Below are 15,500 nucleotides of genomic sequence, written 5' to 3' on the forward strand. Positions count from 1 at the left end.
AGGATAGAAAATGCTCAGTCAACATATTCATGTACTTGGTCAAATTAATTCGCCTTTGCAAGCGATCTATAGTCCCTGGACCATTGGTACTAATAAGGCCCTACACCAAAACTGAACCTCCACCACCTTGCAGCGTTGAAACTGAGCACCTTGGATTAAATTCTTCGTCTTTCCTCCGACGGATGTATTGCCTACCATCACTGCCTAGGGGCGATAATTTAAGCTGGTTTTAAGAGAATGTGTTGCTGCGGACTTTCTTTTTGCAGCCTCAATTTGAAGTTATTTTTTTTAAATTGACGTGAACACTAGAATATTTCAAATAAAAGTCAAATATGAACAGGTAAAATCATAGAGGAATAAAAGGCAAATCAAATGATGTATAGTTTGTTTAAACAGTTACATTAAATTTAGCGTAAATTTGCAGTTTTTGAAAAAAATTACAAGTGCGGAATTTCTTTTTGCCGGTACTATATATATATATATATATATATATATATATATATTGTTTTTAAAATATAATTATCCACAGACACGTGTTTCGTTGTCTACGGCTCATCAGAGTGGCTGAATTTATGCATTTCGTATTATTATGAATTCTTCGAACTACTGTTGCCAACTTAGTCGATATAACCTCAAACGTTTTTCGGATGTATTTTGTCGAACTCGGGAATCTTTCTGTTGAACTCGTGAATCTGCATGGAATTTCGACGAAACCTTTTAATCTACGGGCCACGGATCCTTGTGGCTAATTCTAGTACGGATTTTAGGAGCCTTAAACATAATTTATTCTAGATATAAATATAATAATAATTTATTCTAGATATAAATATAATAATAATTTATTCTAGATATAAATATAATAAGCCTGAGGAATCCTAGAGTGGATGAAACGCGGAATATTCAGTGTAGCTTAATCGCCACATATATTTTATAACTTACTAACTAGCTCTACCTACGTATTGAGCACTTTTGAAGTAAATACTTAAAGTTTGCGCATAAATTTATACTTTCGTATACTTATTTTATGTGAATAAGTGAAATAGTTATATATATATATATATATATATATATATATATATATATAGAGAGAGAGAGAGAGAGAGAGAGAGATAGATAGATAGATAGATAGATATTCCAGGCTTAAATTATCCAATAGTAAAATCATTGAATTTTACAAGGTTGTTAAATAATATTCAAAGGATCAGGACATTACTTTAAACAATTATACCATTTTTCGCGACAAAAACTCTACTGTCAATCTAACAAGATTTCATCAGGCGATAGGATCCTCCGATCGAGGCTAATCTTTTACTGATCTCGAGTAAGATCGGGGGCTTTTGTCACCTGATGAAATCTATTTAGATTGAAACAGAGAATTTATTGTTGTGATAAATAGTAATATTCTTCACCTAAACTTAATAAAATGATATATATATATATAATATATATATAAAATATTATATATAATAATATATAATATATATATATAATAATATATGTATATTTATATTTAATAATTTTATCGTAAATAATTATATATATACACACATATATATATACATATATATATATATATATATAATTATTTATTATAATAATTAATTAATACCTACAGAAATTAGTGTTTCATAATTTCGGGAATCATCAGTGCAGCGTGTCACGATTAACACTGGTCGACAGATTTGCACCCGGCAACAGAAGCCATCTCTGACTCCATTAGCAACGTCTTAATCCATTCGGTCACCGTTAACCGCAAAAAAAAAAATACTGTTGAAATTTAAACATTTATTTTTGAACGTTTTTAACGTCTGTCAGAGTGATCTTATATATATACATATATATATATATATATATATATATATATAAATTCGGGTTTGAGATGTTCATATATATATATATATATACATATATATATGTATGTATATAACTACTTCATTTACTCACATAAAATATAAAATTAGCATACGAAAGTATAAATTTATGCGTGAACTTTAAGTATTTACTTCAAAAGTTCTCAATACGTAGATAGAGCTAGTTAGTAAGTTATAAAATATATATGGCGATTATGCTACACTGAATATTCCGCGTTTCATCCACTCTAGGACTATTCCTCGCTTCATCCACTTTAGGACTCTTCAGGCTTAAGCATGAAGAGTCCTAGAGTGGATGAAACGCGGAATATTTAGTGTAGCTTAATCGCCATATATATTTCATAACTTACAATATATATATATATATATATATATATATATATATATATATATATATATATATATATACATATATATATATATATATATATACAAAATCGTTAGAAACATAAACAACTCTAATAACATTTTTGTAAAAGCAGATAAAACTAGAAACTTTTATAAAATAGATAAGCAAGAATATAACAAACTAATAACAGAAAACATTACAAAAAACTACGGAAAACTAGACACAAACGAATGCGACAACATAGATATAATAAATACTGAAAGTAAACAAATTACCGATAAACTAAAAATTAGCGATAAAGTTGGCAAATTGAAACCGAGAGAGGCATACATTCTGCTTAAAGACCACAAATGGGCTTTTATTAATAATCCCAGCACCCGTCTAGACTAAACCAGAAATAGGTAGAATTAGAAAAACAATACTTTCTAGAGTAAACAAACAAATCAAACAAGACCTAGAATTAAACCAGTGGGCAAATACTACCGAAGCAATCACCTGGTTTAAAAATATAGAAAACAAAGATAAATGTACGTTTATACAGTTTGACATCATAGACTTTTATCCCTCGATATCCAAAGAACTTTTTAACATTGCCCTAGAATTTGCCGAGGCATACACTGCTATATCCTCGGAAGAAATCAACATCATTAAAAAATGTAGAGGATCAGTTCTAATAAATAACAATAACCAATGGATAAAAACTAAAATGAAAAATTCGTTTGATTTGGCGATGGGTGCCAGGGATTCTGCAGAGGCATCAGATCTTGTGGGATTATTCATTCTATATACCCTCACAAGCATATTTGATACTACGGATATCGGTCAATATGGAGATGACGGACGAGCTATAATAAAAAAAACTCCAATAAAGTCAAGGGAGATTACTTTAAGAAAATCATACACAAGGAAATGAAAAAATTAGGCCTAAAAGCAGACGTATCAGCTAACATAAAAATAACAAACTTCCTGGATGTCACGTTAAATTTAGATAAAAACACATATGAACCCTACTTAAAAGATAACGCTACTCCAATATACGTAAACTAGATTCCTAACTCGATCGTAAGTAGACTCAGTAATAACTCAAGCGATGAAAATGCATTTAACAGGTCAACCAATATCTACGAAACAGCCCTAGAAAATAGTGGATACAAAAATATCAATATCAAATATAAGCAACAAAACACTAATAACTATAATAAAATTAAAAATAGAAGAAAAAGAACTATAATTTGGTATACGGCCCCATACAATCAAATGTTAAAAACAAAACTTGGCAAGAAATTTCTAGATCTTATTGAAAAACACTTTCCCGCAACTAACCGCTTACACAAAATCTTCAATAAAAATACCTTAAAGTTATCCTACAGTTGTTGCGAAAATTTACAGATGATAATTAAAGCTCATAATAACAAAATATTAAATAAAAAATGTAAACAACAACAAAATAAACAATAAAAAAGTAGACACCATGACAAAAATAAAACTAACACTAGTAGAAATAATAATAATAATAATAATAATAATAATAATAATAATAATAATAATAATAATAATAATAATAATAATAATAATAATAATAATAATAAACCAACCCCGGGCAAGAACAACCATACTATAAATAAAAATACTTATAACGAACAAAATAAATGCAACTGTAGACACCGCACACTTTGGCCAGTTCAAAATAAATGTCTAACCAAAAGCGTAGTTTATCAGGCAACAATATTTGCGAAAGAAAACCCGAATAACAAGAAATATTACATACGCATGACTTCCTTAGATTTCAAAACCCGATACTATGACCACAAAAGTACATTCAACAATAAAAAAAAACACCGTATAAAAAAACACTAGCGAATAAATACTGGGAACTCAAAGAAAGCGGACATTCGCCGGTAGTCGAATGGAAATAATAAGACAAGCTACCACATGTAGGGACCAAGACGACCCATGTAGATTATGCCTTCATGAAAAATTTGCTATCCTGTACGTTAAAGAACCCCAACATCTATAAACTGTAAAAGAGAAATAGCAAATAACTGTGTTCACAAGATAAAATTTACTCTATGATAGCGGTACAAAATAGTTTAAAAACTAACAAAAACAATAGAAAATAAACAAATAAATAAATTAAATAAACATGAATATACATAAACGATCACACATATATGTATGTATATATATATGTATATATATGTGCATATATGTATGTACACACAAATATATATATTTATATATAAACTAACAATAAAAAAAAACACTAACCTAGTTTTAAAACAGATCCTTTGTCCGATAAATGCATGCCCATTGGCTGATAGGAAAGGCGCGGTGGATACTAGAAGCTGATTGGCTAACTAAAATCTCAATAGAAGAGGAGCATATAAAAACGATAAACAACCACAGAATTCGCGCATAAGCCTGAAGAGTCATATATATATATATATATATATATATATATATATATATATATATATATATATAGTAATTTATAAAATATATATATGGCGATTAAGCTACACTGAATATTCGGCGTTTCATATTCAGTGTAGCTTAATCGCCATATATATTTTATAAATTACTAACTAGCTCTACCTACGTATTGAGCACTTTTGAAGTAAATACTTAAAGTTTACGCATAAATCTATACTTTCGTATATTAATTTTATGTGAGTAAATGAAGTATATATATATATATATATATATATAAATTCATGCTTGAGATGTTCAAAAGTAGGGACTAATGAATACAACGAGGTTGTTAGATAGTGCTCAATAACAAGAGCAAAATATTTTAATTATTTTTTCAAGGGTAAGCAGTTACATATGGTCGCTACAAACAGCCATCTGTTTCAGTCAATAAGACTTCGTCAGGCGACTGTGAACCATTCGACGTCATAGCAAAAAATAAAAGCTTTTCTTTTTTCTATAGCATCGAATGGTTTAGGGCAGCCTGACGAAGTCTAATTGACTGAAATATGTAACTGTTTATCCTTGGAAAATAATATGTATATTATTTATAATTAACAGTTTCTATATTATATTAAATTCTTTACTAGATCTACTTAGTAATTGATCGCTACCCAATATATGTACTACTTCTTTGAATGGCCTTACTGTTCTTCTCTTGCTATAATTTTACTTCATCGCATAAGGGTAGATGGCTTCCTTTTTTCCTATATATATATATATATATATATATATATATATATATATATATATATATATGGTCAGCCATATCCAACTTTTTAATCTCTCCAGGTATTACAGCTTTTCGATGTTCTTGTAAATTTATTTTTAGTAGACAACATGTGTACTTTACATGGGATCTCTTCGTAATGATTTTTTCTGTAGTTGGCCTTGACCTTCACAAGATTTTTCCGGAAAGTCAACTCGCCTTCGAATACTGCCCTAATATCATATGGATTATGTATTCTTTGAATTTTTTCCGACTATTCTCTTATGTATGGTATATAAACTGTGATGTTTTGTCGGGTGATGCCCTTTTGTGTCTGGTCCAGATTTCTTGGAGATGATACCGTGTTCTTCGGATATTTGTTTCGATGGAGGATTTCTCTTAAACTACCCGTCTCCTCTTGATATGCCCTGCTGTTGCTGCATATTGCGTTTACTCCGTGTTGTAGACAACGGATGGTTCTCTTTTTGTCATTATATGGATGGTGTTTTCATCCATATCATGCGTGTATTGTAAGATATCATTCCAAATTGCAAAATGTATTTAATTCACATAATATTTAATTCGTATTTTTATAGAGCAGGTCTGATACATATTTTATTGAATAGCAGAAGCCACTAAACAACTCGTCAAATTATATTTACATAAACAGCCTGAAAAAGTCGAGTCAAACTGAGTTGTCGGCAAACGGCTAAAATTAAAAGAAAAATACTCACCTGAATATCCCTATTATATTACCTAGCATTTTCTCTCCTCTTCTGATGCGGAGCATTAGGCTTCGAAATACCATGGTATAAAGAATTCTTACTTATCCTACACCCCTAATTGATGTATAATTAGTATATATTTCATATTGTCGTTTTCTTATTTTATTGATACTCTGTATAAGCTTCGAAGCAAGTTGTTGAGCTTTGCATTATTCTGATATGTCTCCTCTTTAAGAATCGACTTTATTTCTATTCTTTTAACTCTCCCATATATATATATATATATATATATATATATATATATATATATATTCAGGATGTGAGAGATTATATAATTATTTCCACAACCAAACAACATCGCAGCTCACAAGAGCCATGATAGTTAATAAACCGGAAGTCAAAGACTCGAGTTTCGACCTTATTTGGGCTCATCAGTTAGACATATGATTCGAAACCCGAGCCTCCTGCATACGAAGCGTGTGCTCTGCCACATGAGCAAACGCGCCACACACACACACACGTAAGTCTATTAACTAACGCAGATCAAGCAACTCGCGACGAAATCGAGCAAGGGATTGTGGCTAACCCAAGCCGATGTTTCACAAGTAGGAATTTTTATACTAGCTAGAATGATGCGATCCAACATGTTAACTTAATGAGTAATTAGTAATTTCCTCCTTGTTGTTGTTGTTGTTGTTGATGATGATGATGATGATGATGATGATGATGATGATGATGGTGGTGGTGGTGGTGGTGGTGTTGGTGGTTATGGTGGTGGTTATGGTGGTGGTTATAGTGGTGGTGGTGGTTTGTTTGAAAGGGTTCCTCGTTGGCAAACAGTCATTCATTACTTTGTTTATGATGATTTTACAGTTTATTTTAAGGTGGTTTCTGTCTCTTCATAAACCATCAGTTCTCTATTAATCTTTTAAATACTTTTCTTTTACATTGTTTCAAATTACAAAGATGCAGATATGTTTGCTTTTCTGGCATCTTTTGAATTGGCGAAATTCATTTACTAACTCGGGAGAATAAATATCCCATGTTAATGCGCTCAATATATTTTAGATTTGATCATTTTACGTTTGACAGTGTCTTTTATTGCGAGCTACTTGCTTGAAATTTTGTCACGGCTTAGTTTGTTTTCAACTGTTCCGGAACTCTGCTTATGGAAGAATTGGTTTAGTTTGGTTCCAAATGAGTAGAACCACATTCGATTATATGCACATACATTTTTACCTTGAATAGCACATGAAAGCATACAACATGAATACATGTCTGAAGATCCTTGCCAAAAATGACTGGATTCCTCATTAATTCAAAAACAGGTTGATATGGCGTAATATTAATAAAACAAATTTCTTTTCTTTTCTTTTAGAATCTACATAAAATCTTTAGACGATTACCTTGTTGGGGCTTGAGTCATTGGTGAGTGAAGAGACGAAAATGAATCTAGTTTTCATTTAGTAATAAAGTTGTCTATTAAAACTAAGAAAAGGCACATTTTTCTTCACGTCGGACGGATTGGCCTTTTGTGCAAATGCCGGAGTAAGCCAAGTGGGGTGTGAGGCGCACGCAGATATACACAAAGAATAGAAGAAATAAAATGTCTTTCATGTTAACCTATGTATCCAGATCCAGAATAAATCTCAGACCTTATATCCGGCCTGTGTTTATAATGCGCGGAAATACGACACTAACTCAGCGAAGAGGGCCTGGGAGGACAGTCCCAAGTGGTTGATGATGACGAAAAAGAAAGGCAATTGAGAACAGGAAGAATAATGTTATAGAAAAAAAGAAGCACACAAAAAAAAGAAGACTTTGCTGCATCGGTTTCATACAACCTATTTTATGGATTTATGGATTTGTTGAGTCTGTTATTTCTTTGATACAACTTGAAAACAGGGAAAAATAAATCCAAAGTTGAAAAAATAACTAAAATAAAAAAAACTTTCTCGGATTGTTTTTGGCGAGCTTTTCCATCAAAGTACTAATATCAGTCAAGTGTTTCTTTAAGTTTGGCGTTTGTATTTATCGTAAGTGATTTACAAATTTTCATTCCGTTTTTTTTTTCAACGATCGTATTTCATAGCCACCATCTTGTAACCAATTTCGTTCATTTTCAAAGAACATCCTTTGAACAAGATGTTTCTCTATATAAACCTTTTTCCATGCTCATCCTTTGATCTTTTCCTATCTTCCCCTTTTCGGACCCTTTTTGGTCCGCATCAAAGAATTTCATAATTTACACTAGTTACTATAAATCCCAAAGGACTTTCTTTTATTTTAATAGTAAATGGTCGTGTTCTCAAAACGTTATGAATGATTCACCCTACAGTTTCCTTCGGATGTTCTGTTTAGTTCCGGCAATGTAAATCTTATGTGTAGACAGTACCGGAATTAAACAATGCAAATGAATAAACAAATGAATAAAACAGTAACTGTATGTAGTCTGTGATGATGATGATGATGATTTCTTATTATTATCCTCCATCGGTTTCCTGCTTCTTCTCGTCTTTTTATTTATTCTATTTCATTTCATTCCCCTTCTACTTTAATTTATTCGTTTCCAAGAAAAAAAAATAATAAAAAGTTGCACACCGGGAAATGCTACGTTAATTTCTACATTAATCTACATGTTTTATTATTAGAAATGATATTCTTCGTCCAAAATAAATGTTGGTTTCAATAATATTATAGAATTTTCCTCTTTCTTTCTCCCGTAAGAATAATTATCATTCTCGGCGGAATATTTATCAAATAAATGAAACGCTTATGTTTATTTCTATTTCTTTATTTTTTAAATTGTATCAATTTAATTCATTTTAAAACAATAAATATTCTTTTTTCTTACCGTCAATAGTTGACAGTTAAATATTCTTAAATCAATAAAAAGCTCTTCTTTTTTAGTTATTTAAAATTGTATTGTTTTAAGACTAAAACATGGTGACATAATTCGATTTTGGAACAATTTATTTTGTAAATGGTAAAGTCGGAATAGTTTCCCATAATCAAATTAATAAAACAATCACGATCGATTGTTGATTGAACGATTTAATTTTTTATGTGTACAAAACGTACGCACAAATATGAAATGTCGTAGAATATATTATTATGTAGTTCAACAGATCACACATTAAAATTGTTTGGTTGGTTGGTTGGTTGGTTGTTTTTGTTTTACGGCATATCAACCCTTTTCAGGTTATTTAATGCCGAATCCAATGATTTTGAAGAAATTTTTTTTAATATAATATATTTGTTGTTTTCGCGTCTGTTTCTATTTAACCCATAGTTGGGACCCTAACAGGTACTACCACTCCGAGTCAGAGTGGACCTGGGAGCAATGGTAATTAAAGGGTGGCTCCACACTCCCCAAAGCCCACAAGCTGGGGCCTCACCACTGGATATAGTTTAAGGTCATATCCAGGACCCCCATTGAGGGACTTTTACCCTCTGCAAGGGGGGGGGAGCAGTCGGCGTATTCTAATGCCCCACCGACAGGGCCAATTAAAAATTGGAAGAATGCGATTGGGATGGCGCATGTACAAAGATGACACGTACATTTGTCAATACACAATTACACGGAAGATGAAACTGTTGGAAATCCCATAATCCAAAATGCACATCTCCCTCCATATCTTTTGAATCTATTGAAGTGTCTATTCTATCTATTGAAGTGAAGTGTCGGTCTATTCTCAAATTTATTTATCAATTTCAATAGTAGAGCCCACCCTTCACGAGAGTTCAATGTTCAAATTACTCGGCTTAACATTCATAAGCAACACGAATTGAAATAAATACATAGAAGAATGCCAAGTCTGCTGCAAAGAAGGTAGACGCTCTTTGCTAGTAAACTTCTTACACCTGCTAATATCTCTGTGAAGGCAATATATCGATTATGTATGGAATTATGTTGCTGTGTCTGAGCTTCTGCACGCATCTGGCTCGCGGACTATCTACCAAGCTACTGTCCCTGTTCCATCGCAGCAATCATCACGTATTATAATTCCAATTAGGTATTTTTGTTAAATAGTATATTACGAATAAATACATTTTACAATTACGTATTACAAACACAATAAAGCATTAAAATTACACTTAGGTTTAAAATTACTTCTTATAATTACGCAGTGCAATGGCAATTACTAGTACATATTAAAATTAGCATTATATGTTATAATTACAATTACAAATTAAAATTATGTGCCACAATTATTTTTTAAATTAAAATTGCGTATTACAACTACAATTATATTGCAGTCATGTGTAACAATTACAAATAAAAAATACGGATTAAAATTACAATTACGTACTATAATTATACGTTAAACTTACGTCATTCAATGACATATTATACTTGCATATTACATATTGCAATTGTTTATATTTACATATTACAATTATGCATTACAATTCTATTTGACAATTACAAATTAAAATTACATATTACATCTACTTATTACAATTACTTCTTACAATAATACTTCCATGTTATAATTACATACTGTGATTATATATTACAATTATGTTGTTCAATTAAATACGATAATTACATATTATAATTGCCTATCACAATTACATAGTAGAATAATATATTATAATTACATATTAAAATTACAACGAGTGACTGTGACTGCGAAAATTAAAACCTACGTTTAGTGCATAACTTGAACAGTTTTAATTGTTATTTCTTTGATAAAAGATATTCTTTCGAATCACTGTTTTTCAATATCCTGTGTTATTTGTTTAGCTCAAAACACGGCTTCTTTAAAGTCTTCCATTTCTGACGTTTTTCTTATTTTTCACCACTTATTTAAAGATTTTTACTTTAAATGATGTCACCAAATTGTTTGTTGAAATTCATCTGATTCCAAATACCTCGTCACCAATAGTTTAACCTGAGTATCAGAGTTTGCGGCGAAAATATTATAAAAAAATCGACCAGATTTCAATTATATAGAAAATAGAAAGCGAATAGATTCATTTGGCAATCGCTAGATTGTGCCAGCAAGTTTCCGGGAGTTAGTTGATTTTCACAAGTTACATCATTACAAGAAACCAAGAAAACGGAAACTACCAGGATTGATATATAAACACCCTCTTTAAACAAATACATAAATAAGTAAAATGAATAAATAAAAAAAAGAAAACGATAGCACAAGCATCGATCATTATTAAATCTCACATAAAATACCCATGAACGGCCAAGAAGAACAAAAAGACAGAAGAGTAAGAGCACAAGCCAGACACTCACTAGAAGGACACAACGTGTCCTCGACTTATGCTCACTATAATTCTAGACAAAGGCAATGGTAAAACTAGTACCGATAATTGGTTGATCACAAAGAAGAAGAAGAAGAAGAAGAAGAAGAAGAAGAAGAAGAAGAAGGAGCGAGAAGAAGAAGAAGAAGAAAAAGACGGAGCGAGAAGAAGAAGAAGAAGAAGAAGAAGAAGAAGAAGGAGGAGGAGGAGTGAGAAGAAGAAAAAGAAGAAGGAGCGAGAAGAAGAAAGAGCGATAAGAAGAAGCAAGAAGAAGAAGAAGAAGAAGCGAGAAGAAGAAGGAGTGAGAAGAAGAAGAAGGAGTGAGAAGAAGAAGAAGGAGAAGGAGGAGTGAGAAGAAGAAAAAGAAGAAGAAGAAGAAGAAGAAGGAGCGAGAAGAAGAAGGAGCAAGAAGAAGAAGAAGGAGCGAGAAGAAGAAGAAGAAGAAGAAGAAGGAGCGAGAAGAAGAAGAAGGAGCGAGAAGAAGAAGAAGCGAGAAGAAGAAGAAGAAGAAGAAGGAGTGAGAAGGAGAAGAAGAAGAAGAAGAAGAAGGAGGAGGAGGAGAAGGAGTGAGAAGAAGAAAAAGAAGAAGAAGAAGAAGAAGGAGTGAGAAGAAGAAGGAGCAAGAAGAAGAAGAAGAAGAAGGAGCGAGAAGAAGGAGAAGGAGTGAGAAGCAGACGAAGAAGAAGAAGAAAAAGAAGAAGGAGGAGGAGGAGGAGGAGGAGGAGGAGGAGTGAGAAGAAGAAAAAGAAGAAGAAGGAGCGAGAAGAAGAAAGAGCGATAAGAAGAAGCAAGAAGAAGAAGAAGAAGAAGAAGCGAGAAGAAGAAGGAGTGAGAAGAAGAAGAAGGAATGAGAAGAAGAAGAAGAAGAAGAAGAAGAAGAAGAAGAAGGAGGAGGAGGAGTGAGAAGAAGAAAAAGAAGAAGAAGAAGAAGAAGGAGCGAGAAGAAGAAGGAGCAAGAAGAAGAAGAAGGAGCGAGAAGAAGAAGAAGAAGAAGAAGAAGAAGGAGCGAGAAGAAGAAGAAGGAGCGAGAAGAAGAAGAAGCGAGAAGAAGAAGAAGAAGAAGAAGAAGAAGGAGTGAGAAGAAGAAGAAGAAGAAGAAGGAGGAGGAGGAGGAGGGGGAGGAGAAGGAGTGAGAAGAAGAAAAAGAAGAAGAAGAAGAAGAAGGAGTGAGAAGAAGAAGGAGCAAGAAGAAGAAGAAGAAGAAGAAGGAGCGAGAAGAAGAAGAAGGAGCGAGAAGAAGAAGAAGCGAGAAGAAGAAGAAGAAGAAGAAGAAGGAGCGAGAAGAAGAAGAAGCGAGAAGAAGAAGAAGAAGAAGAAGAAGAAGAAGAAGAAGGAGCGAGAAGAAGAAGAAGCGAGAAGAAGAAGAAGAAGAAGAAGAAGAAGGAGCGAGAAGAAGAAGAAGCGAGAAGAAGAAGAAGAAGAAGAAGAAGAAGAAGAAGGAGTGAGAAGAAGAAGAAGAAGAAGAAGAAGAAGGAGGAGAAGGAGTGAGAAGAAGAAAAAGAAGAAGAAGAAGAAGAAGAAGAAGAAGGAGTGAGAAGAAGAAGGAGCAAGAAGAAGAAGAAGAAGAAGAAGAAGGAGCGAGAAGAAGGAGAAGGAGTGAGAAGAAGACGAAGAAGAAGAAGAAAAAGAAGAAGAAGAAGAAGAAGGAGGAGGAGAAGAAGAAGAAGAAGAAGAAGAAGAAGAAGAAGAAGAAGGAGCGAGAAGAAGAAGAAGAAGAAGAAGAAGAAGGAGGAGGAGGAGGAGGAGGAGGAGGAGGGGAAAAAGAAGAAGAAGAAGTATAAAAGGAAGAAGGGGAGGAGGAAAAGAAGAAGAAGATGAAGGAGCGAGAAGAAGTAGAAGAAGAAGTAGGCAAAACAATAATTTTAATACAAATAAAGAATAAATGTGAGAATAAAAGAAAAGTAAAACTGTAAATAAGCTGTACCGTTTGTAGTGAGGGGGTGGGGGGTTGCATACCAAGATTAATAAATGAAAGAGGAGAGGATCTTTTTGGAAGCTACAAGAGAAGGTTTGTCGGTGGTAGGGAAAGGCGAGGTCGGGTCATAGGAGAAAAGACTTGTTTCCAGTGATGGCTTCAGCGTTGTTGTTTTTCCAGTCTGTTGTTTATTAATGCTTCTTTTTCCGGCCGATTAAGCCAGTGCAATGTAATGAAAAACAGATAAAGACAATCGCAGAAACCCTTAAGGCAGAGAGAGCTGCACATTATGACGCTCGCCCTGGCTAAATGTAGCATTAAATCGGAAGGAGTTTCTTGGTGCGAATGGATTGGCGAGTATTTTGGTGTGCGTCTGTTTGTGTGTTTGTGTATATATGTGTGTGTGTTCGTGTGTGTGTATATGTATGCATACATGTGTGCGTGTGTTTGTGTGAGTAAATGTATATATATATATGCGTGCGTATATATATATATATATATATATATATATATATATATATATATATATATATATATATATATATATTTAAGCTGGACGTTATTGCATTAGGGAAGAAACATCCTGACGCGCATTTGCCTTTTCCTTTAATTTAGAGCTCAGATCAGGTGCTCACGTATTTTGGCTACATCCACGTTATGGCTGGACTGTCGAATGCATCAGGAGTGTAGATGTTTTTCTTTAGTTTTTGTTTGCTTTAAATGTGTACTTGAATGGAAAAAGAAAAAGAATAGGAAGAAAACGTAGGAGAGTAAAGTGGAGATTATTTGAAAAATAAAAAGAAAACAGGAAAATAAGTAATAGTAGGAAGAAATGAAAAAGAGGGAAAAGAAGAAGAAAGAAGTAAAAAAGAGAAGAATGGCAAATAGAAGCGAAGGTGAGTAAAGAAAGAGGGTATAAAGAGAGGCATAACATGATGATTAGTGAACATGAACAGCGGAAATAATAAGAAGTAGAAAAAGAATAAATGCAAGAAGTAAAAATGGAAGAAAAAATAGAAAGAGAAAGAAGAAGAGGCGAAAGATAATAACAAAAAAAATTATAACAACAACAACAACAACAAAAAACAACAACAATAATAACAATGACAATATTAATAATAATAATAACAATAACAACAACAATAATAATAATAATAATAATAATAACATTAATAATAGTAATAATAACAGTAATAATAACAACAAAAATAATAACAATAACAATAATAATAATAATAATATGAAGAAGAAAATAATAATAACATAATAAAGATAATGATAATAAAATAATAATAATAATAACAATAATAATAATAATACCAATAATAATAATAATAATAATAATAAAAATAATAATAACAATGATAATAGCAATAATAATAATGATAATAATAACAATAATAATAACAATAACAATAATAATAACATAAATAATAATACCAATAATAATAATAATAATAATATAAACAATAGCAATAATAATAATAATGAGAAGAAGAAGAAGAAAAAATAATAATAACAAAATTATTAATAATAATAATCATAATAATAACATTAATAATAATAATAACAACAACAACAATAATAATAATAATAATAATTATAGCTATAACAATAATAATAATAATAAGAAGAAGAAGAAGAAGAAGAAGAAGAAAAATATTATATTAATACTAATAATAAAATATTAATAATAATAACAATAAAAATAACAATAATAATAATAATAACAAAATTAATAATAATAACATTAATAATAACAATAATAATAATAATAATAATATTAACAATAACAATAATAATAATAATAAGAAGAAGAAAAAATAATAATTATAATAAAAAATAATAATATTAATAACAATAATAATAACAACAATAATAATAATATTAATAAAAATAATAATTATCATAACAATAATAATCGTAACATTAACAATAATAACAACAATAATAATAATAATAATAAAAATAAGAATAATAATAACAATGACAATAACAATAATAATAAGAAAAATAATAATATTAATAATAATAATGATAATAATAATAATAACAATAACAATAAAAATAATAAGGAGAAGAAGAAGGAGAAGAAAAATATAATATTAATAATAATAATAATAATAAAAATAATAATAATAACAACAATAATAATATTAGCAATAATAATAACAATAATAATAACAATAATAATAATAAT

The sequence above is a fragment of the Euprymna scolopes genome, chromosome 16 (assembly GCF_053919585.1).
Source record: "Euprymna scolopes isolate OS-2025 chromosome 16, ASM5391958v1, whole genome shotgun sequence".
Classification (NCBI taxonomy): Eukaryota; Metazoa; Mollusca; class Cephalopoda; order Sepiida; family Sepiolidae; genus Euprymna; species Euprymna scolopes.